The sequence below is a fragment of the Psammomys obesus genome, unplaced genomic scaffold (genome assembly GCF_907164565.1).
Source record: "Psammomys obesus unplaced genomic scaffold, mPsaObe1.curated_primary_1811, whole genome shotgun sequence".
Lineage (NCBI taxonomy): Eukaryota > Metazoa > Chordata > Mammalia > Rodentia > Muridae > Psammomys > Psammomys obesus.
Window position 1 is genome coordinate 5461787 of NW_026590061.1, and position 22314 is coordinate 5484100.

Below are 22314 nucleotides of genomic sequence, written 5' to 3' on the forward strand. Positions count from 1 at the left end.
CACAACAGAGACAGAAGTACTTACCGTGATCATCATTGCTGCATCACCCTTGTGCCTGCATTCATTGGTAGTGGTTCAGCTACGCAGACCTTTCCATGATCCCTCTGTGTTGTTGAGTATGACGGGTCTTGAACTTCGTGTCCAGATTTACTGAATGAGGGTGACATTTGTGGAAAAATTGCTATCCAGGCTCTTTGGCACAACCTAGAGTTGTCTTCTCTTTCTCCTCTGTGTCCATGGATATTATCCCATTTTCTGCCCTCAATGGTTTCTGCGAGGAATTATATCTCCCAGCCTCTGTTTTGTGCAGTTCCTGTTTTCTTTGTTGGCGAATCTACACAGAGAATCTACCTGTGTGTGGCATGATAAAATATTAAGCCGGTATTACTTTAAGTCTACTTTCATGTTGAGAAAACGGAGGCATAGACAAGGTACAGCAGGCATGCCAGGTGTGCGCAGTAAGAGATGGATCCAGAATTAAAATTCAGGAGAGCCTGCCACCCTTGACCTATGACTAGGCCTGTAGATTCGTGAATAATTCTGTTTTAAATTTATCTCAGATTAAAGTTTTTTTTTTCAAAAAGCATAGCATAAAGTAACATTAATTTGTAAATTCTCATTCCTACATGTCAAAGGGTTAGGCTGATAGCTCTCAAGTAATTAAAGTGTTTACTAAGTTGACAAACTGCTCTGATGAAAACTTAGGAGATGCTAGCATTGAAAAATGGGACTGGAATTGTAGCTGAGTGGTAAAGCACTTGCCTAGCATGCTCAAGGCCTTTGGTTCAGTCCCTTGCAGGGTAAAACAATTATGACACACCAAAGAAGTTTGCCTACACAATTTTGTGAAGTTTTAAATTTGTTTATAATACTACTACAGGGCTTTGTAGAAATTCAAACATCAAGTTATTTTTGCATGTCCTTTTCTGTAATGACCATTCTTGGTTGGCACTTCAAATGCAAATATAACTCGCCTTTTGGTGCATCTAGTAATGGCTAAATTATATTTGCCAACAAAAGCAACAGCAGTTGAGAAGTCACAGCCCATTCCTCAGAGCGCTGATGCTGCTCTGATGAGCACGCCCTTCCCGACACCTTGGCGAGTCAGACCTGTGCACGTGTCCCGCACAGAGAGGCACTGATCCTCTGCCAAGCGTGGCATGGCAGCCTGTGAGAATCCCAGGGAAAGGAAGAGGTGACATTTGTAGTATTTTATAACTAAATATTCATAACTCTTAAAAGAAATAACAGGTGATCTGCAGAAGGAGATGTTGCCACAAAGATGCCATTCGCTTCTCAGTGTCTCCCTATTTCAGCACCTAGTTTAGTCCTGTGGCTAGTATCCTGTTGTGCCAGTATTCCACCCAAAAGTGACCTAGGAAACAGTCTGGATGGACTTTTGCTGTATGTACTTCTTTACTAGAGAAGGGGCATGTTCCAATATGAACTCTCCGCCTTTGAAATACGACTCTGGAATTTGTAGAGGTGTATGTACTTATTTTGAATTTTCTTTCTTTTAGTGTGTGTACGTATGAGTGTATATGTATATGTGTGCATAGGTGTGTATATGTGTGTAGGTGTGTGCATGTCTATTTGTGTCCATGTGTGTGCACCTGTGTTTATGTGCGTGTGTGTGTGCAGGCAGAGAACACCTCAGGTATTGTTCCTCAGTTACCATTCACTTTGGTTTTATTTGTTTTTGAGGCAGGCCTGGAACTCAGAGATCTGCCTGCGCCTGCCTTCTGAGCTCTGGGATTAAAGGTGTGCTCACCACTCAGCTCATTTTGGCTTTTGAGAGACTCACTCGATGGCTTGGAGCTTACAAGCAGGCCGGGCTGACTGTCCCAGGATCCCCTGTCTCCACCTTCCCAGCTCTGGGATTTCCAGTGAGTGCCACCTACCCCTCTTACTTAGGTTCCAACTCAGATCTTCCTGCTTTCAGAAGAAGAAGCTGGGCACGGTGGAACACACATTTAATACCAGGACAGCCAGGGCTACACAGAGAAACCCTGTCTCAAAAAATCAAAAATCAAATCAAATCAAAACAAAACAAAAAACCAGGAAAGATAATCTCAGACTCCAAAGCTTACAACAACAAGAAGAAACTGTCTGGTCTGCCGTCTCATTTTTCTAGTGGCAGGCGGACATTGGCCTGTGGTATTGGGATATTCTGTGCCCTTCTACCTTTTACCTTGCCCTGTAGAAACCCTGTCCTGTTCTCATGCCTCCTGCCTGCCTGGTGACTCTTCTTCCTCTGTCCACTGTTTGCACAATGCCCTTGGCCATCTCCCTTGTTTCCTTCACCCCCTGCTTATCTGCCCTTGGTAGCAGACTATACACCCTCCCCCGCACCCTGATCCACGGTTGGGTTGCTCATCTTCTGCTTGTCTTTCCAGATTACCTCGAGATTCTGGAAGGCAGAGGCTGAGTCTTACCTGCATTCCCAGAGGTTAGCAGCGAAGCCTTTGCCACACAGAGCACACAGTGAATATCAGAGAAAGGAAAGAAGGAAGGAGTGAGTGGTCATCTCTCTCCCCTCCGTTCCCTTTGTCTGTGTCTAGTATGTCTTCTATGACCCACAGTTTCAAGCCTGGAGAATCCATTCAAACAAACACAAACCCTCATTGAATTGAATTAATTTATGGGTTTTGACCTCATCAGCTCTTCTGTTTTTCTGGGCTGAGGAAAATTAATTACGTTCACTATTATCAGAGTGTCTGGAACAGTCCACAGCTGCCGTCTGAAAGGCTTCCAGGGGCCGCTGCTTCTGTAAGCTCTTCTGGTTGGCTTGTGCTTTCCTTCAGGCTGTTCAGTGTGTGTTGCTGTGTTGTTGAGCATGTTTTTATGGGAAGAAGAGTGTAAGACACGCAGTAAGGCCGCCGAAGGACAGTCGGCCTGATCTGTGGCTGGGCCTCCTAAGTTCACAGAGGCTCCTGATACTTTTTTGTTGACAATTCCTTTAAAAAACATATTTTAAAAAAATCACTAAAAACAAAAACAAAAAACCTCTTGGTGTCCGTATATGTGTGGGTACACGCGTGCCCCTGTCTGTATGTGCACGTGAAGGCCAGAGGCAACTTTGGATGCCATTCCTTATGCCTGCCATCAATTTTCTTTTCTTTCTCTCTCTCTCTCTCTCGCTCTCTTTTTCTCTTTCCTTCCTTCTTTTCTTTCTTCTTTCTTTCTTTCTTCTTTTCTTTCTTGCTTCCTTTCTTCCTTTCTTTTTTTCTTTCTTTCTTCCTTTCCTTTCTTGAACAGGATTTCCCCTTGGACTAGAACTTGCCAAATAAGACAGGCTGTCAGCAACCCCCTAGAGGGCCATCTGTCTCTGCTTCCCCCACCCCAGCTGTGCCATCACATCTGGCTTTTTCACCTGAGTTCTGGGGATCAAAGTCAAGTTCTTGAGCCTGCAAGGTAAACATTTTGCCATCTTCCCCTCAGGCCAGCGAGGTGGCTCAGTGGACACAAGCGACTGTCCCCAAGGGTAGCAATCCCCTGGACCCACGTAGGAGAAGGAGAGAGCCCACCTCCTCCACAGGGGTCTCTTTGGTGTCCACATGCAAGTAGACACACACACACACACACACGCACACACGCATAATGAAAGGATAGTGAGACATTACCTCTGAGACTCATTAGTGCTGAGGCTTGTCCGGGTAGAGGATTTCGCCAGCACACCACACTGTGGTGAATTAAGTCATAACTTAATCAGAGGACTCTGCCTCCCTCACGGCATGTGCCTGGAGATGGGTCCTTATTGAAGGCTGTGCCCCCAAGTGATACAGCCCTAGAGCTGGGCTTATGTTTTTATTGGAGTCTCTGCCTGTTGGCTCCTCATCTCTTGAAATTCCCTCTCTCTTGGACTGTCTAGCTGCTTCCCTTTGTTATGAAAATAACCCATGTTTATTGTCACACTCTCAATAGTCACAACCGTTTCTGACCACTTCAGATGTGCTGGGAATGTTGCACAGCTCATTAGATGGCTGTCATCTGGAATGAACTAATTTTGCAAGTGAGAAAATGGGTCAACGGAAAGCTCAGAGGTCTGACTGAATCCCTAGAGCAGCATGTGCTCAGGACCATGGCTTGAAGCCTGAGACCTTCCTCAGCTTTGTGGTGCTGTTTAGAAGGCTGTAGGAACTTTAGGACATGGATCCTTGCTGGGGAAAAAAAATAGGTCACTGGGAGCTTACTTTGATATTCTACAGCCTGACCCTACTTCCTGCTCTGTCAAGATGTGAGATGAAAAATGTGTAGTTTACCGAGTGTGCCGCCAAAAGCACTCTTACCTGCAGAGGGCAATGTTTCATCTAGACCAGCCACCAACGCCCACACAGGTCGAGGCAGCTCCTGTCCACTGTAGCTTGGCAGCAGGACTTGACATCACCACATGACATCAGTTCAGCAGGAAATGAAGATGCAAGAATGAGGGAGCTGTGTAGGCTTGCCCCAAGGTTCTTGGGAATGTAGGGCCCATTCCCCCAAAGAATGTCAGAAGAGGCCACTGGACAAAACTAAAGGTGAGGGTTTGGTTGCAGGATGTTAAAGAAACCAGCACTTTGGAACATCTGACAAGAAGAGCGAAAGCGGAAGTGGAGCCAACCCAGGAAAGCAGCCTTGTCTACTCTAGATGTGAGAACTGAAGAGGTGGGACTACCAAGGCAGTTGGAACCCTGCTGGCTCACACCCCTGCTTGATGGACTGTGTCCTCTCAAGCTGTGAGTTCCATTTGCTGAACATTGCAGCTCTAGGATTTGGTGTTTACCTGGCTGGGTTTGGTTTTGCTTGGCCTCATATTTTATTGCTAAACTGAAATTCTTCCAATTTGGAACAGAAATGTTTATTCTGTTCTATTCTAGATTGGAAGTGTGCAACTCGTTTGAGTTTTTAGGGCCTTCCAGTTAAGAGAGTATCTTGAGTCCCAGGAAAGATGCTAGACTTTTAAACAATATTGCAGCTATGAAGGACTAACAGGGACTTCTGACATGGAAGGGACACATTTCACATTAGCAAATGTTCATGAGCTTGAGAACTAGCAACGGTTTGGATGTGACATATTCCCCGTAAGCTCATGCCTTTGAACACTTGGTTCCTAGCAGGACACTGTTTTGAGAGGTTGGAGGACCTTCAGGTGCAGCTTTCCCAGAGGAGGAAGGGTCGCTGAGGGCAGGCCTTGCTGTTTTGCAGTGCTTGCAAGCCCACTTTCTGTCTACGCTTTGACTCCTAGCCGAGGAAACCGTGTGACTATCTACCTTACACTCCTCCTCCTTCACCTTCCTGTAATGATGGACTGTGTCCTCTCAAGCTGTAAACCAAAATAAATGCTACTATCCATAAGTTGTTTCTTGTTGGGCTTTTAGTCATAGGAACAAGAAAAGTAACTAATACAGCATATCGGTAGAGAAATTAGGCTGGATGAGCCATTCTGTCTGCCATCTTTAACCATACTGTTTTTAGATAGCCTGCCCAAAAGAGGAAATTCCTGATTTTAGTGGTGATGGGGCTGTCAAGATTTGCTTGCATCACTGGGCAGTACATTAAATTATTAGCCTTTTGGGCATGGTTATAAGGAATGTGGGTATGATGCAGTACTTTGATATGAGTAAAGATTGCAGAAGCCAAAGTTTGAGCCTGGGCATATAACCGTATTTAGGTGATGAGAGGCAATTAGAGGCAGAAGGGCAGGTAACTAGGTAGATAGTTTGGATGAGATTCTTGCATGGATGGGAAACTTTTAAGAAGAAAAGGGATTAGTCAACATGTCAAGTGCAAGAGAGGTCAGGATAAATAAGACATGAGAGAAAGAAAAGGTGATTTAATTTGGTTTAGTCATTATGTTTTGCTTTGGTTTAGTTTTTCCATTTCTTCACTATGGAACAAGGGTTGTTTACTTTCTGCCATTACATACTAGGAGTGTGTAACTAGTGCTTTAAATTTTGCAGGGGCTCACAATTAGGAGAGTGCTTGTGTCAGCAGAGACTCTAAACACAAACTTCTCCATACTGTTGGACTATTAAGATGTTCAGAAACAAATTGAATGTATTTCACCTTGTGAGATGGACTTTGAAGACTTGAGGCCAAGGGTGGAATGTTATGATTTAATGATGTATGCTTCAGTATCAGGCTGACAAGGGGTGGGGGTTGATGGTTAGATTTTTTTCTTGTCAGATTTTGTAGGTAAGGACTCACCTGGGAGACAGGAGATACATGTCTATGAGTGTTCCGGGAAGACTGAACAGGAAAGAAGACACACCTCAACATGAGAGGCATTATCTCATGACCTGAGGCCCTAGACAGAATAAAAAGGGTTAAAAGAAGGGGCCAGAGAAGCAGAGTTCATCACCTCTGCTTCAGACAGAGTGTAAAGTGACTGGCTGCCCCTCACACTCCAGCTGCCATGCCCTCCCCGCTGTAGTGGTCTTTACTCCCAAACAAGGAGGCGAAACAAACTTTCCTACTTTATGGTGCTCAGCTGGAGCTTAGCAGTTCAGCTAGGTTTGCTGCCCAGCAAGCCCGGATGACTCTCCTGTTCTGCTGAGGCTACAGCAGTCAGCAAAATAACTAGTGGAGCAAGTCTGTGTGAAGCTTGAAGAGAGCCTGGAAACAAGATCCTGGGGAGGAAAAGCATTAGAGTATTTTTAATTTTGTTGTAATATTTTTAACTTTTAATTTCTTTTCCAAAGATTTTTCTCTAACAAGCATCAATTACCTCTTCATTTTTAATAGTGTCTAAAAATTAAACACATGCGAAGTCATGAAGTAGTACACATTCATGACATTGAAAAGAAAGATAAATGTGGGAGTGTGCGTGGCTCAGTTGTGGGGACTTGCTTGCATGGAACTCTGGGTCTGATCCTTAGCGCCACAACAGAGGAATTGTAGAAACTTAAACGATGAAAATTAGAAGCACCACGTTCTCTGATGTAGTATTTCCATTCCTTTAAGGTAACAAGCAAATGTCCTTTTTGTGTACTTGAGCCTCTTTTGGATATATGCCTAGGAGTGGTATAGCTGGATCTTGAGGTAGTGCTAGTCCTAATTTTCTGAGAAAGCACCAGATTGATTTCCAAAGTGGTTGTACAAGTTTACATTCCCACCAGCAATGGAGGAGGGTTCAACCATGTTCGAGCAGCTTTATTCGTAATAGCCAGAATTTAGAAACAACCCAGATGTCCCTCAACTTAGGAATGGATACAGAAATTGTGGGACATTTACACAATGGAATACTACTCAGCAATTAGAAACAAGGAAATCATGACATTTGCAAGCAAATGGTGGGAACTAGAAAAGATCATTCTAACTGAGGCATCTCAGAAGGAGAAAGACACACATGGTATATACTCACTGATAAGTGGATATTAGACATATATACAATATAGGATAAACATACTAAAATCTGTACACCTAAGGAAGCTAAGCAAGAAGGAGGACCCTGGGGGTAGGCTGATCAATCCTCACTCAGAAAGGCAAATGGGATGGACATTGGAAGAGGGAGAAAACAGGGAACAGGACAGGAGACTGCTACCGAGGGCCTCTGAAAGACTCTACCCAGCAGGGTATTGAAGCAGATGCTGAGAGTCATAGCCAAACTTTGGGCAGAGTGCAGGGAATCTTATGAAAGAAGGGGGAGATAAGAGACCTAGAGGGGACAGAACTACACAAGGAGAACAACAGAACCAAAAAATCTGGGCCCAGGGGTCTTTTCTGAGACTGATACTCCAACCAAAGACCATGCATGAGATAACTTAGAACCCCTGCACAGATGTAGCCCATGACAGCTCATTATCCAAATGGGTTCCCTAGTAATGGGAACAGGAACTGTCTCTGATTTGAACCCAGTGGCTGGCTTTTTGATCGCCTCCCCCTGAATGGGGTGCAGCCTTACCAGGCCACAGAGGAAGACAATGCAGCCAGTCCTGATGAGACCTGATAGGCTTGGGTCAGAGGGAAGGGGAGGAGGCCCTCCCCAATCAGTGGACTTGGGGAGGGGCTTGGGAGAAGACGAGGGAGGGAGGGGCTACAGCTGGGAAACAAAGTGAATAAATTGTAATTAATAAAAAAATAATAAAATATTTGAAGCAAAAGAAAAAAAAAGTAACAAGTGTCAAATTTATCTTGGTAGCCTTTTAGTAATTTTTTTCACATACATGCTTTAAAATCAGGACTCACTGGAAATTTCAAGTTAAAAAAGTTAAAAGAGAGATGTTAAAAGTTGAAAAGGATAATACCACCTGGCTTCTGGCTTTCCACAAAAGGCTAATAAAACGAGAAGAGAATATTAATAAGCTTAAACTTGCAGGAAAAGAAGACAGTGGGAGCAGAGACAATAGCAAGTAAAAGATATAAACAGAATCTTGGGAGACAAAGAGCAGCTGGCCGGTGAAGCCTGACTAGGATGAAGAAGTCCACCATCGGAGCGCCCCCAGTCCTGCACCTCGCAAGGGAAGTGAGCTCTTGAAAGACTCGGGACTGAGGAAGTGGAAGTGCTGATGGCACTAAAAATAGGAGAACAAGCTGGTTCTGGGCCAGATTTCCCTTCCACAGGTCTAGGAAGTGGCCTTGCTCATCGACTGAAAGACTGAAGAAGCTCAGAATCATCACTTGGGACATTAGCTGAAGACAGGGTAATTGAGCATTGCCTACAATGGCAGCTACAAGGCTTAAACCTCACCCAGGGAAGGACTGCGGGACCAAACCAGGAGGCTCCCTGTGAAGAGCTGCAAGCCCATTGGGTCGCCTTCTGATGAGGACCAGCCACAGTACTCACCACTGTCTAAAGAGCTCTGTCCTCTGTTCAGCGTCTCGCTCTGAAAGGTAAACGGACAACTGTGAGTCAGTAAATATTTCTAGAAAACCTCCAACATGAAAGACAGGTCAAGCCACGGGGGAGGGGCACAGGAAACAAGCAACACGGGAAGCAGATGCATACAGTGAGAGGTTTCCCAGAGGAAACATCCTGTACCCCCAGAGGCTGGGGGAGCTATGAAAACAGACTTTCAAAAGGAAGGAAGGGTGTTTTTGCCACAGAAGGTGTGATGCTGGGTACAGAAGAGAAGTCATCTCAAATGATTTTATATAAGAATGCTATCAGATTTCTCAGTAGGAACACTAGAATCCAAGAAATAATGGATGGCGTCTTCAAAGTCATAACATTATTTCTAAATGCCCTAGAGTTTTGTTCTCAAACTAGGAAGCAAAAGTTCCAAATGTGCTTTGCTTGTGTGTTTCTCCAGGAGGAAATTTTATGCTAGCCTCTAATATGTCTGGTGGTTACCCTCAGCTGTCGGCTCAGTGATACGGAGAGTCATCCAGGAAGAGGCCTCTGGGCGCGTCTATGGAGGATTATCTTAATACAGTTAAAGTGGGGAGAGCCAGGCGCTGTGGGTGGCTGCCTTCTCTGGGCTGTGAGAACACAGATCAAGGGAGCTGAACCCCAGCATTCATCTCCCTTCGCTTCTCCAGGATGGAGCACCGCAGCCAGCTACCTTAGACTTCCCTCCATGATAGGCTGTCCCCGGAACTGTGAGACAACAGAAACGTTTTCTTCTTTAGCTTGCTTTGGTCGGAGCATTTTCATCAGAACCCAAAGTAAAGAAGCTAATAGAACATGCTGTCTTTACCTTCTACTGTACTAAGCCAACAACACGGTCTCTGTGTGAGATCTACACGATACCGTTGCCTTTTTGCACAGACACACAGGAGTCGGGACACAGAAAGGGAAACTTATTTTGTTGCCTTATATTCATTTAAACTCTGAACACATTTCACTTGACTTAAAACAAAAGTGGAAAGAACAGATAAAATAAGGCAAGGCAGCTCTTCGAAATAGGTAATGCCCCAATTATATATAAAATTTGATTCATCAAATCTACTTAAATTTTTTTTTTTTATTCTTTGGGACTCATGGATATGTTCCCATACCTAACTATGGAGAAACCGGTTAGGGTGTGCTTATGACACTTATAAATGTTAACAATAAACTCCCATCTCGAGGGTCCTCGCTGGGGCTGGCTCAGTGTTAGGAGCAATTGGTGCTCCCGCAGAGGACCCAGCACCTATGTGGTGACTGCAACCATCTATAACTCCTGTTCCAGGGATCTGATTCCTTCTTTTGGCTTCTGCAGCTACCGCATACACATAGCGGACATACATACATGCAGGCGAGACATACATGTAAAACAAGACTTTTTGAGAACAGCATATCATTATAATGTGAGAAAGAATACCTGATAAAGACATATTTTTACACAGTCACTTGATGAAAGCTTTCACACAATATGGCTGCTTAATTCGAAGACTCCCTTATTTCCCAAAGGTTAAAACTGCACAAGTTGTTTCCAACCTCAAAATGACCAGGAATATCTAAACCTTATACTTCCTAATGCATGTCTACCAAACCATCTCCAAACACTAAGTGAATGTCTTAGAAGTAGGCTTCTGAGGGACTGCGGAGATGGTTCAACCAGAAAAATGCCATTCAAGCATGGGGACCTGAGTGCAATTACCACACCCATAAACTGGTGAAAATGGATGCAACCCAAGTTCTGAAGAGGCAGGGACAAGCGGATCTTTGGGGCTTGCTGGAGCCTATTTAATCAGTGAGCCCCAGGACAGAACCTGAGGAAGAACAAACAAGGTTGACCTTTGGCCCCTACATGCACCATGCTCATATATACATAGGCGCCTGTATGTACAATGTATAGCCTCACACATCTGAACATTTATGCATATGTATACACACACACACACACACACACACACACACACATGACTTTCAAGATGTGTTTTGAAAGCAAATGCTGCTCTTTGGCTTTTAACTTATTGAGTGATTTCCAAAGCAGGCAAAGTCTTGTCTCCGAAGAAAGACCATAAAGCAAGTGAGCACTTCTTGTTATGTCCCCACTGCGGGGAGGGACTCCTCAGCACCAGCTACTGTGTATACTGCTGAGTGCAGGTTTGTGGTGGCCTCGAGTACAAGGGGAGACTTTCATTAGTGGTGCTTGAACCACCTGCTGCTCTGACTTTGTAGATAACGTGTAGAGCCTGAGGATGTAGCTCCCCGGTGGAGGGCTTGCCTGGAACGAGCAAGGCCCAGGTTCCATTCCCGGCAGGCCATTAAATAAGTAAATAAACAATGCTTTTGGTGAGGCATGCTTTGCCCAGTTTGTTTGTGTTTCCTAGCCCACATTTCCCTTAGTTACTGCTGTCAACTCAAATACCTCTGCATTTTCCTACAGCGAGGGGGGTCAGTGATATTCACAAACAACCCCAGGTTATGAACAGATACCGTGGGCACAGAGGTAAGGGGAGCTGATTAAACAAAGGAGGGAGCCATTAAAAATGCTGGGTTCATAGGCATTTGCCACCTGTGTTTCTCCTTAGCTGTGGATGCGGACAGACACATGTTCCTTTGTCAGAGTCTTGCTGGTGTCTCAGCATAAGTATATCATGCTTCATCTGGTCTCTAGTTTTCAGCGTCTGATTATCTCATTGACAAAATTTAAATGTCTTCCCCCCCCCCTTTCTTCCTATCATTTTCTTGTTGCCAATTGCTTTTTTTTTTTTTTTTTTTTTATTCACTTCTAGTCAAATGATTCATCCCATCTACACTGGAAATATCTTTTATTTCTCTCAATGCTTTCAGATTAAAAGAAAAGTCACCTCTCCTTTTGTTTGTGTTTCTAAGCCCTCACTTCTTAGTTCCTGATGTCAACTTAAGCACCTCTGGGTCGGCAGGAGTCACAATCCCAAATTAAGTGAGCACAGTGTTGAGGGGAGAGCCGATGGGTGGGCAAGATGAAAAGTCTATTTTTGCAATGTGATGGACGTGAACTGGGCTGACCCACCTGATGTGGAGGCTGTTTTAATCACAACCATGGGTTTCTAGGGTAGATGTTTAGAAATAACCACTCTTATGTGGCACAGGTGCCTGTATGTGCTCATGATTTAACTAGAGATTTGGAGAGTATAAAGGCTTTGCCTCCCAAGAGAAAATCCAGCTAACACATTTTTTTTTCTGTCCTAAATACATGTTCCTTTAATTGCATATTTAATGGAAACTGGGTGACAGTCAATTAAATGTTGTTGACAAGCTGAGATGCTGCTCTTCTGTGCTGAGTAAGGAGAGACCCATATGTTTTAGACAAGCAGGTGGCACTGCTAATATCCTGTAAGGAAAATTGAGAATCCCTGATTTGTGTTTACACAGAATTCTTGCCTGTGAAAATGGGTCATAGCACAAAGCCAAAATTTTTCTCAGAAAAGAACTTGAATCTTCCTCATAGAAATGCCAGCAGTGTGTGCCACGAATCATGAAAAAGACAATTATGCTCTGAAAATTTCTCAGGACAAATGCTACTGTCAGCTCCAGCACCGAGTGTGCATGAGTTGGGCTGGTTTCATGGGCTTGCAGTCTAAGACCTTTTCCAGGACCTTGGCTTCTTCCTGCTTGGTGGTTCAGCCTCGTAGCTTGGAAAAGCCAGAATAATTTGGAATTTTCATGCTGCTCTTTATTCTTTTCTGTTTGTCCTTTGCCTTTCACCGATTTCTGTCTTTTACAGACATTATTTCTTTCCAGGTGTCATAAGAGCAAAGGTGTTTGTGACTAAAGTTATTATGTTTAATGCAGTATAACATGGATTTTGATCTATAGACCCAACCAATCATGAAAGAAAATATCTGGGAAAAGATATTTTCCCAGATACAGAACCTGAATGAAACACACAGCATTTTTATTGTCATGATGTCCTTTGAATGCACCATGCACATTCCTCAAGACCTCTACATTTGCTGTTGGCTCTACCTGTAATGGCTTTGGATGGTACAGGACAGCACTGCCCTAAAAACCCTGCCAATACGAACCACGAAGGGCACTCAGGATGAAACAGGAATGCCCAATAAACACATGGAAAAATGCTCAACCTTGCTAGGTGCCAGAGAAACTATAAACGGCAGTGAGACTCCCACTCAATCCAGTCAGGATGGCAGTCATTAAAGAAAACAATAACAAATGCTGAGCAGGGTTTAGGGGGAAAAGGAACCCCAGTGAACTGCTGGAGCTTAAAGTAGTCTAGCCACGACAAAAATAGCATGGAAGTGCTCAAAAAACAAAACAAAACAAAAACAAAACAAAACAAAAAAAACCTAAAGAAACAGCGGGGAGAGTGGCACACATCTTTAATCCCAGCACTTCAGGATGCAGGAGCAGGCAAATCGCAGTGAGTTCAAGGCCAAGCCGGTCTACATAGCAAGTTTCAGGACAGCCGGAGTTATTTGGTGACATGCTGTCTCTCTCTCTTCTTTCAATTAACAAGAAAACCTTAAACTGAAGATAGGTCTAACCTATAACTTGGCTTCACTCAAAGAACTTTGAGCCAGCCCATCCCAGGGATATTTGCACAGGAGTATTTCCTGTCGCACAGTCCTAAGGAGGTGAAACTGGGTTGTTTGCACAATGTACATTGTGTACTTGATTTACAGTCTGTTGTAGTAATAATAAAAAGGCGTTTGGTTATATAGTGTTTATTATTAGCCCTAAGGGTATCATGGAGGGACTATTTAACCTGCTATCACAAATAACATGACATAGACATCTGTTAGATCTATAATTGCGTTTTTTACCTTGGGCTGGCAGTTATTTTACTTACACTATATTTAAATATCCTCACCTTCCATCTCCCAGCCCCCATCCAATGCCATCCACCTTAATCCTCCTCAACTAGACTATCTTTCACCCAAAACCGTGGTACTTGCTTATAGTCTTCATCTGGGCCTTTTCATGCTATTATTGGAGCCCTTCCTCCTGGCACTGTGAGGTTTCTTCTCCAGGCTAACCCATCATGGCATACTCCTTTTTCCTCTCTTCTGTCTGTTTTTACGTCCGTCTGTCCCTTGATCCTCTTGAACCCCCAAAGCACTGGAACCTCAGCCACACCCACCCCATTCTGCCCTGCCCAGGTAGAGGCAGGCTGTTTAATCAACCAATTAGCTATGTCTTAGGCAGGTGTAACAAAGATAGGAGTAAGCAGATCTTAAGGGCCAGTAACACGCATCAGACCAACCTCCAACAAAAGACCTCTTAAGGAGAGGCACGTGGGAAGCAGAAGGGACAAGAGGGTATTGTCCTCCTCTCTCATCGCTGAGCTGGAGCCCCACATGTGTGTGATGAACTTGTCAGGAGAAGGGTACCTGCTTTTAGGAGAACTGTTCTACATCAGCCTCCTGAAGGATTCCCAGGCTCTTTTCACCTGTGTCTAATCGAGTTCTTTCCTACAATGCCTCTCTTTGTTTAACCTCATCTAAAAGCCCACAGCCACTCTTCTCATCTTCCTGTATCAAATCAAACTTTCATTAGAGAAAATTGGATGATTTTATTCTATTAGCCTCTCATACGCCAATTTAATTCCTGGGTTGGGCCAGGATGCTAGGACAAGAGAAGTAAGAGCTTTATCTCCTCTGCACATCCATGTGTATGCTTCTTTGCCTTGTTCTGGTCTTTCCTGGAAGGTCGCTCACCCAATGAGGGCAGACTGAAGTGCTCCAGTTGAAGACCACACCCTCCCAATCTAGCCCGTGCAGTTTGTCTGGTTTTGATTGACTCCTTCCCTTAGAACTGAAAAGACTTTGGTGTGTTGATGGCCCCTGGGCTGTCTTCCCCAGCACTGAGCGTAGAGAAGGTGCTAGGTGAATATTTATTGGTTGAATAAGCATGTGTGTGGTGCAAAACAGCCTGCAGGCTTACAGCTGCTTAAAGAGCAAATGGGTGATTCTGAAAGGAATCGAGTATGCTTACTAATGATTTACACCATGAATATGTATTAGAAAAAAATAGAGCATCCTAGGGATACTCAGGTCCGAAGCCCTTCTCCCATTCCCTCAGCTCACTGTCAGGATATACAGATCACACACACACACAATCAATCTTTCTGTGCTGAGCAGTCATCTCGACCCGGAAGAAGCAAATGATGCTGAATGCGGGCAGTGTGCTGTGTCCAGTTGAGGAAAGAGTTGTTTGCTCTTTGTTTTCAGTTCTGGAAAATTATCTAAAGATTCCTTCCTATTATGTCTGTAGAAACATTATTTTAGGCAATAGCGTGATGAAAGCGTCTCTTCTCCACATAGCCTGGGAAGTTTTTATGGAACATTAAGAAAAATTCAGGTTTCTTCCCAGACTGAGTATATATTGTATTCTTATATATTCACATTGATTTTCTTTTTTTAGAATTGTTTATTTTTACCGAGTGTGTGTTGGTGTTTTGGCTGCATGCTTTTCTGCGCATTGGGTTTGTGCAGTACATGGAGGCCAGGAGAGGCGAGGGAGATGGCTCATCAGGTAGAGGCCCTCCTAGCCAAGCTTCACACCTCGACTAAGCTTTCAAATTAGGGGCATCAGATGTTTGATCCCAGAGGAGAAAGGTTATGAATACAAGAAAATCGACAGTGATCAAGACCATATATTAAGCTGACGGCCTCAGGGAACACTAAGACTGTGGAGAGATATAAAGGAGGGAAATAAAGGGAGTGATAATAAAGGGAATCAGGATTTTCTATCATGACTGCATTAGAAACAGTTTCTTACCGATATTATTCTCAGAAGTCTTATTTTTCATGGAACTTTTGGGGACCAATTTTACATCTAACTTGTAACTTATCAATACAGGGTAAATGTTCCCACCTGAGGCATTTTCCTCACTTGATCAACGTCTTTAAAATAAAATAAATAAGTGAAAGTAGATATTGTTATTTTAAAAAGTTTTCAAAAGTAATTTTTATTTTATTTGTATGGATGGTTTCCCTGCATGTATTTTTGTGAACCACATACATGCTTTGTGCCCACAGAAGTCAGAAGAGGGCATTAGATCCCCTGGAACTGGCGTTATAGATGGTTGTGAGTGGCTGTGTGGGTGCCCAGGTCCTCTAGAAGAGCAACAAGTGCTCTTAACTGCTGAGACGTGTCTCTAGTCCCCAGAAATCATTCTTGGTGGTTATTGTATTTGAACGTCTTGAATGCCAGTAGGTCAGTAACATGCCATCCCAACTCTTTTGTTTTGCCATAAAATGCTATTTAAAAAGTTGCGATTTTTTGTTGATAGATAGGGGATTTGCTATTTTCTCTCATATTCTCTTCCAAATATGGGCTTTCATAATGTTTCACTTTCCTGCCAAGTTTTTGTGCTTGCATCGTCAGTACCTCTCCACATTTTTATACGCGGCATTGGCAGCTCTCACCGCAAACTTGTTGATGCTTTCTTCTCGCTGTATTAGCTGTGCACTGCGTGTCTCTGGCTGACGGGAGTCTGGAGGTCCAGAAACACATTCGGTACATAAGGAGGCTTTCTTCTATTTCCTCCTGGACTCCTTGTCAGGAATTTAAGTTGCCTTTCGGCTTCAGATGGTATGCAGGCATGACGCTCTCCGCCTGGATAAGATGTGATCTCACAGTTGTTTGACACATACATGCCTTTGTAGGAATGCCAGAAATGTTATAGATATGCGTGTATTTCCTTGGTCATTCAGCTATTCAAAAGCTGAGTCTAAAGCTGTATAACGGTAGGTTCTGGTCAAACAGTGAGAACAAGATAGAATTCTCCGTCATTCCTCCCGTTTCAACTCTGCCATTCCTAGCAAAGAGTGCAGAGTGCCAGCAATGGGAATGGTGGTTTGCCAGCCCTTTTCAGGTCCAGGGACCAACGTGCTCAGCAGAGTCTGAAAGAGTCTCAGGTTTTGCTGATGTTGGGCACTCATAATTGAGTGGTCTTTGTTTTTCACCCTGTTTACTGAGTGTTTTTAAATATCTCAGTGTAACTCCCCCCCCCCCCCCCCAGTTTCCAGGCACAGACAGTTGCTTGTAAACCAGTTGTTCTTAAACTCTACTTGCTGGTGACCTGTTACTGCCTGATAAACTTTTATGCGACCCTGGGAATATTGGTATATAAAGGAGGTAGACAAATTAAGCCTTTACTAACGACAGCCGACAAATAAGTATAATTACTAATAACAAATCATGAGGGAACACTTCCTTGCTACATATATAGCTTACCACTTATTAAAGAGAAAAGCAAATTGACGTATTAATGGGGTGAGTATGCTAATCCAGTCCAGAGCAGATACAACATAGAGCAAATCTGCGAGACCAGAGAACTGTAAAACCACTACAGTTCACAGCGTGCACTCGTCTGTACCGAGGCACTTTGGCTGTGCCCATGGTCATTCGGCATGTGCAGCGTAAAACCGAGCATGCTGTGTGTTCAGAGCCCAGGCGGCAGGGAAACGGCGTGTCTTGTTTCCTCTCCTGTTGCTGTGATAAAATGTCCTGACAAAAGCAACTTAAGGGAGAAACGTCTTATTTGGACTCACACTTTGAGGGTACAGTGTCCTTCCTGGTGGGGAAGGTCCTGGCGGTGGAGCTGAAGGAACTGGTCACATGGCCTCCACAGTCAGGAAGCAGAGAGCTATGATTGCTGCAGCTCAGCTCCCTCTCTCCTTTTTGTACCTGTGAGGCCCATGCCCTGGGAACTGGGCTGGTCTCTCTCAGGGTGGCTCTTTCCACCTCACTCACCTCATCAGGGTAACTTAACCCCTCGCAAGCAGTTCTAGAGGCTGGCCTCATCTAGACACTCCCTCAGCGGCGTGTCTCTTGCATGATTCTAGATCCTGTCCAGTTGACAATCGCTGGTGGTCGTCAGGTTGTCTATAACATAAGTGACAATTGCCAGAAATCCTTTGGATTTGATTTGATTGCGAATTCCCTTGCTGCATGTACTATAAAGCCTTACTGTTCACCTTTTTACAACCCCACATTCAATTACAGGAACCTTGTGGGGTCGTGACCTGCAGTTGAAGAGCTATGAGGTAGATGATGGTCTCACAGCTAGTGACCCCTGCTCCAGCTCCCAGTAGGAGGTCTGTGGCTGAGTGAGCTCCTGTCAGTGCCTCATGGGCTGTGTATGTTTCCACACTCATGGTCATTTCACTTTAGCATCTCAGACGGGAGCATTTCAGAGGCCGGGGTTCTCATAATGAACAAGCTGCAAAACAGAAGTTGTATAAACTGGATTTCCTTTTGTTCTCTGAGTGTGTATGTGCATACATGAACAGGTCACAAGACAACCTCAGGTGTCATTCCTCAGCAGTATTGGCCTTGCTTTTAGACATAAGATCTCTCATTGGCCTGGAACTCACCCCAAAGGCTAGGCTGCTTAGCCAGTGGCCCTTGGGATTCACCCCACCTTCTTCCCAGGACTGGACTACAGATGTGCGCCGACCACACCCAGAAATCTGCAGATTGTCCAGGGCCTGGTGCTAGCAAGCAAACACTTCAGTGGGTAAGCCCTTGCCCCAGGCTTCCTTTGCTTTTTTTTTTTTTTAACCATGTGATTTTTACTGTCTTACACACACACACACACACACACACACACACACACACACACACACACACACACACATATCAGGGAGCAGGAAAAAAGGGAAAGGAAACAAAGTTGCCAAAATCCCAAAAGCTGATTGCTGCTGGTCTCCACAGCTGCTGAGAGTTGGGCATCAAAGGAGCACCCTGAGAGATTACAGTCTCGGCACCAGGATGGTGGATTCTGGCAAATATAAACCAGTTGTGTCCTTTTACCCTGTGAATCTGTGGCTGCACTCCTGCCTACCAGACCAGAGCTCAGGGCAGGAAATGCTCCCAGAATCCTGGACGTAACTCAAAGCTCTGTTCTTTCTAAGCAACTGCTGATGTCTGTTGCGCCTCTGGCTACCTCTCCCTGCAGACACAAGAAGTAACTTACGTGCTGGTTGGCCTTCTCCTCTTTAAAAATAAATTTATTTTATGTTTGGGGTTTATGGGATATACACAGAGGATAAAATGTTCGCTGTAGGGAAGCAGATTAAGACTTTGTCATCTAATAATTACTTTTATTTGTGATAAGAGCAGCTAAAACCTGCCTAACAAAAATCCCTCGTGTATTTGATTTTGTTATTTCTAGTTCTCTAAACTAGTAAGCTTGTTAGTCCTGAACATCCCATTCCTCATTTTGCTGATTGCTTCCTTGGCTGTTTTCTGACCCGTGACCTGCACATTCCCACCCTTCTCCATTTCCTCCCCACCCCGCTCTCAGGATAATCACTGTTGCATTTCGTCTTGATGCTCTTGCTCTTTTGGAATCCACACACAAGTGATGTGATGCCCTACTTGTGACTCTGTGCCTGGTTTTTCTCACTTAGCCTGATGTCCTCCAGGTCCGTACAAGTGACAATGGCACGGCCTTCTTGTTAAGGCAGAATCCTTTTCTTTGTCCGTCTGTTGATGGCATCTAGATGGCTGCCATACAGTAGCTGTTGTGAGTCATGCGGTGGTGCACGCAGGCTTCTTCGCAGGGTGCTAGCTTTGTCTCTTCTGGGTGCATGTTCACGGCGAGGACAGCTGGGTCACGTGAGTTTCATTTTTGGTCTCCTTAGGGGACTCTGTACCATCCCCCACCCTGTCCATGCCAACCTGGGTTCAAATCGGCAGTGCACAAGGGTTCCTTTCTGCCAAGATGGCTCCGCTGCTTCTTGTCATTTGTTCTTTAGGTGGCTATCTTTACAGGTGGGGTCCCGAGTCTTGGTGGCTTTCCCATGCATTTCCCTGGTGATGAAGGAAGCTAAGCAACTTTCCACATGACTGTTGCCTGTTGTTTTAAGTTTGAAAAAAGTAATTACGTGTGTGAGAGAGACTAAGAACCAGAGAATGAGACAGCGTGAAAGAGTGAGAGAAGGGAGCAAGACAGTGAGGGAAAAGGAGAAAAAGAGAGAACCACCGTGAGCACGTGCAGGTCAGAGGGCAGGTCGGAGCATAGCTTTGACAAGGTCTCTCTTGTTTCTCTGGCTGCCCAGATACCCCCGAAGAGGTATGAACTCCCATCTGATTCTGTGTCTACACCCCACTTCCCAGTGGGAAGGTCAAGATCGCAAATATGTGCTGCCGCCACGTCTGGCCTTCATTCATTCATTCATTCATTTATTTATTTATTAACTTGGGTTCCAGGTATCACGCTCATATCGTAAGGTTGCCCAGCAAGCACATTGCCCTGGAGCCGTCTAGCCTTGTTTTCTATCTTTGCATCTTTTTGGGACAAATATCTGTCTGGGTCCTTTCCACCAGATTGTTGGTTTTCCTGCTACTGAGCTGGACGGACTCCGTGTAAAACATGCATATTAACTTTCCAGACTTGCACTTGGCTCTCACACACTCTCTGCAAGTTGCTTTTCCATTTTCTTGTTTGTTCCCTTGGTGTACAGAGTCTTGAAGCTTCACATGGTTCCATTGGTTTGTTTTTATTTTGTAGCCTAAGCTTGCTTGCTCTCTGCATATGTTTTCTGAAGGCAGGTCTGTTAAGAATTAAATGGAACTAAGAACTAAAAAACCCTCATTATTCCTTCTGTTTGTGGTGCTCACTGCTGATGGCCCTGGTGCTACTGCTCTGTCTTTTCTTTTTTCGTAGGCCAGGCTGGCCTTAAACTTCCTGCTCTCCTGCCTCAGCTGCCAAGTGCGGGATTTACAGCTGTACCTGGTTCCCCTGCCACTTTCTGTGCTGCTGCTGTGGCTTGTATATCTGTGGAGCTAGTTTCAGCCCCTCAGGCGTGGAGACCTTCTCATCTCACTCCCTTAGCACCTCCATAGATCAGCATGACAGCAGGATGTGGGAGCACTGTGGAGAGAGAAAAATGTTAGAAAGGTGCGGAGAAGTCTCTGCATTGCAGAGAGCAAGAGGCTGTTATAAATTTGCTAGAAATGTAGGATTTCTGGAAATGCTTGCCCACAAGGAACACCTGCTATTTTCTGTCTAGTTCTGCTTTCTCTCAGTAAAGGAATAATTGCTCTCTGAGCCCAGTGATGAAGGAGGAGGTGAATTTATTTCGCATCACCCAGCGCGCGCTGTTAATACCTGAGAAGTCATTCCTTAGTCTAACTGATTTGTGTTGGCTTAGGCGCTGGCTTCATTGTGAAGTCATTAAAAAAAGAATGTGACTTTCTGGATCTTTTTCCTAAGTGTGTTTTTTCCTTTTTATGATTGAGAGAGGAAACAAATATGCACGTGATTGGTAAGCTGTCAGGGACCAGCCAGAAGAAGGTGCTGTCATCCAACTGTGACATGGTTTTCTTTAGTGTTTCTCATGGCACTTTATCATGCTTTCGTGGTGCCTCGAGGTGAGACTGTGAGTCTGGACGGAAAGACCTGAGGAGAGGAGGGAGGACTTGGGAGTGAAGCCAGACCCCACTATGATGCTGCTTTTGTCACTTGAGACACACTGGGGAAAAGTATCTTACAGCTGCCTGGCTCTCCAGGACGGTGGGAGCTGAATGGAAACATCATCCTGAAGGCATGGGCTGCATGGCAGGCCTTGTGCCCATTTGTGCAAATGATTCCTCTGGTAGAGAAAAGGGAAGTGGATCAGAACGTCTCTGAGCAGTTGACAAGCAGAGAGGAAACAGCCCAGACCTGAACCCATAGGCCTACGCATGTGTGTTCCTCCCATGGCCTAGGCAAGGCTTTAAACCACCCAGGGCCCATTTTATAGATATAAATTGAGCATAATGACAATAGCAGTAATTTCATTCATTGCTCTAAGGACAAAGGAAAGGGAGAGACCACCAGACATGTAGCAGGAAACCCAAACTTTAGTGTACTTTCCCAGAGTTTAGAGTCATGCGTGTGGGACCTTTAAGAGACTGTCTTTTACCATGTAGCTCCTGTGGATGGAATCTAGTGACAAAACACAAGCATTCCCGGTCATGCCATCGTCTGGTGGAGAAGCCCTGATAAGAATTAAATGGTGAGTTGAGCGTGGTGGTGAACACTCCTAATCCCAGCATTCAGCAGTCAAGAGGGTGATAAGCCTGGTCTACATTAAAAAGACCCTGCCCTGGTGTTGCTGCTGATGGCGATAATAAGGATAGTGATGATGATGGTGGTGGTGGTGGTGGTGGATGGGAAAGCACAGTCTACAGCAGCAAAACATGGTACTAAAGTCTTTGACAGGACCTTTGGTCCTCAGCCCTCTTCTTTGTCCTTTTCCCATTGAAGCCAGTGTGAAGGGGACGGTGGCCAAGCTCCAAGAGCAGGACCGAACACCTAGTATGTCTAATGAGACTTCAGTTAATCTTCTCTGGCAGCTCACTGTTATGCCAGAAGTTCACTTCACTGAGTTCTTACTAGGTGCTTCTCAGAGCAATCACCTTGGCAATCGCGGTGTGCCACCGTGTCCGCAATTTGTCTTCCTAAATGCCACTCCTTTGCTCATTGCTGCTCAGGGCTTTACCCATAAAGCAGCAACAAG

The 22314-nt window shown here is 44.7% G+C and overlaps 1 protein-coding gene across 1 annotated transcript in view; it reads left to right on the forward strand.

Moving 5' to 3' along the window:
• Positions 1-22314, forward strand: part of St8sia1 (ST8 alpha-N-acetyl-neuraminide alpha-2,8-sialyltransferase 1) — a 119070-nt gene that overhangs the window by 24176 nt on the left and 72580 nt on the right. The window lies entirely within an intron of this gene.